The following is a 5,133-nucleotide window of genomic DNA, read 5'->3' as shown; positions in this document are numbered from 1 at the left end:
ATAAAAGGTCTGGAAGACCAGAGTTCTAGTATAGTCCCAGACACTTACTAGCTGTGTCACTTCACTTCTGTCTGCCTTAGTTTCCTCAGCTGAAAAACGGGGATGCTAATAATAGCACCTACCTCAGGGTGGGAGGGGGATTGTAAAGATCAAATGGGATAGCAGGGGCTCGAGCCGCCCAGTGGCTGCAATGCATTATGGGGCAGCAGCAGCACCAGACCCAAGATGGCAGCCAGCAGGAGGCTGATGAAGGAGCTGAAAGAAATCCACAAGTGTGGGATGAAAAACTTCCATAACATCCAGGTTGATGAAGCTAACATATTGACTTGGAAAGGGCTCATCATTCCCGACGACAAGGGAGCCTTCAGAATCCGAATCAACTTCCCAGCAGCATATCCATTCAAACCACCTAAGATCACATTTGAAACAAAGATTTACCGCCCTAACATCGATGAGAAAGGGCAGGTCTGTCTGCCAGTCATTAGTGCTGAACACTGGAAACCAGCAACCAAAACTGACCAAGTCATCCAGTACCTCATAGCCCTGGTGAACAACCCCCAGCCTAAGCACCCGCTTTGGGCTGACCTAGCTGAAGAATACTCTAAGGACTGTAAAAAATTCTGTAAGAACACTGAAGAGGTTACTAAGAAATGTGGGGAAAAGTGACCCGTAGGCTAAATCTTTCATGATTGATTCCAAGCAGGGCAAGTGGAGACCTGGAACAGTACATTTCCAACACCCCACAACCAGGACTCTTTGGGAAATTGACAGGGGCCACCTCCTGGCTTTAACTTGCGGCAGTTACTAACTTCCTACCGTTTTCTTAATCAACAGTGGTTTAGGTAAAATGAAAAATTTAAGATGTTCTAAAAAAAAAAAAAAGATCAAATGGGATAACATTTGTAAAGTGTATGGAACATAGTAGGTACCCAGTGGCTCTTAGCTGCCAGAGTCTATTTGAGTTCTTCTCCCATCACCCTCTTGATGCCAGTCTGCTTGGTGTCCCAGTCTGCTTGATCGCTGTCTTTTTTCTGAGATATGATGAAATGTCAATCTATCAGTGATAACTCACTGATAGGCCAAGGAGGCTGAGGTGCTATGTCTGTTTCCTTTCTACTCAGGAGGTCCTCCTGTTCTGGATCAAACCATATGATCTATACTAGACTCATTCTCAAGGAGGGGCACCTGGTTTCTAATGAAAGGGGTTAGGCTCTCTTTCTCAAATTCACCGATTCATTAAACGCCTACTCTGGTAGTAGTAGGGAATGAATCATTTATAGTTTAGGTTTGATCTCATACCTAGTCTGCCAGAAAGAGGGAATAGGGAGGTATTCAATGTTTAATATGAATTAGGCATGGAGGCGGCACAAAGGATAGAGTTCCAACCCAAGAAGATCTGAGTTCCAATGCAACTTCAGACATTTAATAGTTGTGTGACTCCAGATAAGTCACTTAAATGTCTGTTTGCCTCAGTTTCCTCAACTTTTAAAATGGGGATCATAACAGCACCTACCTTGTAGGGTAGTTATGAGGATCCAATGAGATAATATTTGTAGATCACTTAGCAGAGTGCTTGGTACACAGTAGGAACCATATAAATGTTTATTCCCTCCCTCAGGTGTTTGGACTGTTATTTATTTCCTAGACACAAAAGAAGTTCCAAAAGACTCATAGTGAGCACTGACAAGAATTAAGCAATGAATAACTTATAGCTTATAATAACTTTACAATTTCCTTCATTCCTCTCTGGGCACCACTCCTGACTTTTTCTTCCCCATTCCCCAGGAGTTTCCTCGTCCTGGGAGATCCTCCCATCTCCGTGCCCCATCCTCTGATTGATGAGTTTCTCTTAGAAACTCCATTTTGAGGAAGTGCCCAGGCCAGCCCCATGCTCACTGCATCACTCCTCTCCTGGCTCTGCTCTTGACTCTCTGAATTTCTCCATTGTTCTGAGCAGGTACCTTCTCCCCCTTCACCCTGCTCCCTTTTATGTGTTGTTTTCCCCCATGAGAATGTAAGCTCCTTGAGGGCAGGGGCGGTCTTTCTTTTTGCTTCTATGTCTGTTCCCAGTACTTAGTATAGTTCCTGGCACATAGTAAGCACTTAATACTTGTTGATTTGACTTGACAATCCAGTAGGAGTTTGAAAAGTCATAAACATTTCTTGAGGGCGCAGAGCACCCCAGAAGTTCTCTAGGGCACATCAAGGAATCTTGTCCTTGAGAAACTAAACCAGAGGACAGATATGCCTAGAGAGATAAGTGGAACCGAATCAATCGGAGCTAGTTTCTAGCTTCAGGACCTCCACCCTTTATTCTGATCTCCCTTATACCTGGGGGGATAACTTTGGGTGTGGCTGGGGCCTTTGTGTCCTGAAGAGAGAGATGGCTTGAGAGACCTGTAGCCACCCCTCACCCAATTCCTCCAGCCACCACCAGTGGGGGTGGTCCTCCCTCACTAAAGGAACTTTCCACGGTCAAATGGTCACCCCCATCAGTCCCCTATAAAAGTACCTGCCAGCCTCCTGCTCGAGGAGATTGGTACCTCAGAGCCACATGCTTTGTGCCCTTCTCCTCAAGAGAAGTCCAAGGATTTCTCTTGGTTTCCCTTCTCTTCCCTTGCCCCTAAATAAACTACCATCTTATTCTAACTGCTTTTGTGTGCAAGAGGGTGTAATTCTTTAAAGAGGAATTCCTAAGAACTCCTACCCCTAACACCTAATCCGGACCCGATTTCCCCCCATAACACATTGGAACATGAAGTACTTTACAGGAACTCTGTATTGACCTCCTTACGGCAGATGTCTTCTATTAAGCTGCTGTAGGGATTAGGTTCATCCTTCTGCCGGTGTTTGCCTTCTCCAAGAAGCTCTGGAGCAGTTGTCAAGGACTTCTCACCTCTCCATCAGTCACCTCCTTTGATAGACCCTACATTTCCAACCCTCTCAAACTCACAGAGTGGTCTCCAAGCCTGAACACATTCATCCTGGGATCAGTACTCATTCACCTAAGATTAAGAGAAAAAAACAGAAGCACAAACCATGACTAGACTCCCCAAGATGGGACATGGATTTTTGCTGCCACATAGTCATAGACGTACAGCAGCCAAGGTGAGGAACAAAAGAGAGCTGCCTTTTCTCCACCCTCCTCAAATAAAGTCCCCAAATTACATGATGATACCTAGAGGGTCAGAGAAAGAGGAGAACTCTAGAGTTAGAGCCCTTAAGAGCCCTCCTTTGGAAACATGGCACTTCTTCCCCCACTACCAACTCTTCTACCTGCTTTATCTGCTTTTCTGAAGAGAACCTGTGAGCCATTCTTCTCTTTATCTGTAACTTCTTTTTGTCTTTTGGTTTCATTTATGAATTTCAAGATTAATATGATTCATTTCCTCCAGTAGCATGTTTACTCAACTCCTAGAAAAAGATCTCCTGTTTAGAGTACCAACAGCTCAATTAGTGTTTGTAGGTGGTTGAAAAGATGGGAAAACTCATTGTTGGAAGACCTTTGGGAAAACAGGCATGCTGGTTCACTGCTGGTGGAGCAATGAATTGATTCAATCCAAAACTGAACCTGAAAAACAATGGAATTATTCAAGAACGGTTACTAAACTGTTTATAGTCTTTGACACAGAGTTTTCCCCTCCTGGGTCTCTATCCAAGAGAAGTTAATGACAGAAAAAAAAGACTAGCATGTACAAAAATCTTCATAGCAGCATTATTTTTTTAATTTTTTTTTTTGCAGGGTGATGAGGGTTAAGTGACTTGCCCAGGGTCACACAGCTAGTAAGTGTCAAGTGTCTGAGACCAGATTCAGGTCCTCCTGCATCCAGGGCCAGTGCTTTATCCACTGTGCCACCTAGCTGCCCCTAATTTTTAAAATTTTTATTTTGTGGGGAAATGAGGGTTAAGTGACTTGCCCAGGGTCACTCAGCTAGTAAGTGTCACATGTCTAAGGTCAGATTTGAACTCAGGTCCTCCTGAATCCACAGCCTGTTCTTTATCCACTGTGCCACCTAGCTGCCCCCAACAGTATTGTTTTTAATAGAAAAAGTCTGAAACAAAATATGTACCTCTCAGCTGGAGAGTAGCCAAACAAATTAGCAGTGTGGATGCAATGTAATGATGAAGATGAAGAATTCAGAAAAACAAAGTGAGACTTATATGAAGTAATGAAAACTACCAAGAGTGAAGGTAGCAGAACTAAAATAATATACACAGTGACCACACCACTATGATGGATCTGTTTTCCCTCCAACAATGCAGATCGCAACTTGACCAGGCCTCCCTACCCCAAGCAATGCTTATCCACATCCAACCATGAGTAAGAAGAAAAAGAATGTCAACATGGAAAGGCTACAAAACATTGGTCAATTACAGCAATCGACATTGGTCCCATATTGTCAGAATTAAACATCACATCCTTCTTTCTGTTAACAGCCAGCAAGCTAAATATAGTTTGTAATGGGCATGGGGTTCACTTGTTTATTGGGTAATGTCTGTTGCATCAAAACAAAATGTCGTCGCTGAATTTCAAATACCTCAAAACTAAGTTGCTCAGGGGGGTGGCTAGGTGGCGCAGTGGATAAAGCACTGGCCCTGGATTCAGGAGTACCTGAGTTCAAATCTGGCCTCATAAACTTGACACTTACTAGCTGTGTGACCCTGGGCAATTCACTTAACCCCCATTGCCCTGCAAAAAAAACACAAAAAAAAAACTAAGTTGCTCAGGCGGGGTTGGAGAGATGAATCAACTCTGGGGACTGAAAAGCTGAAGTCCTGACCTAACAACTTGGACCTTGGTGATGTCATATGACCAAGTAACTGAATTAACGGCTAAATATTGAATAATAGACAATATTTGAGAATAAGGTCCATAAGAAATATATTACACAAAATAAAATGATATTGTTCTCGTGTCTGTGTCGTACATTTATTAAAAAGTGAGCTACAGTTTACATGACTGGAGGAAATTGACACAAGAACTGTAAGCAATATATGGCAAAAGTTATTAATGTAATGTAATCAAAAATCATTTCTAAGGACAACTATATTCACATTGCTACAACAACTTGAATGCTTGGATTACAAAAATCTATAAATTTAGTAATTAACACCTCTAAATATTATTTATCC

At 42.8% G+C, this 5,133-nt stretch overlaps 1 pseudogene; it reads left to right on the top strand.

The window, feature by feature from the left end:
• Positions 1 to 225: 225 nt before the first annotated feature.
• Positions 226 to 678, top strand: LOC122733873 (annotated as a pseudogene).
• Positions 679 to 5,133: the final 4,455 nt, after the last annotated feature.

Source organism: Dromiciops gliroides, chromosome X (assembly GCF_019393635.1).
Source record: "Dromiciops gliroides isolate mDroGli1 chromosome X, mDroGli1.pri, whole genome shotgun sequence".
NCBI classification, from domain to species: Eukaryota; Metazoa; Chordata; class Mammalia; order Microbiotheria; family Microbiotheriidae; genus Dromiciops; species Dromiciops gliroides.
This window is presented reverse-complemented; position numbering and strand designations above follow the sequence as displayed.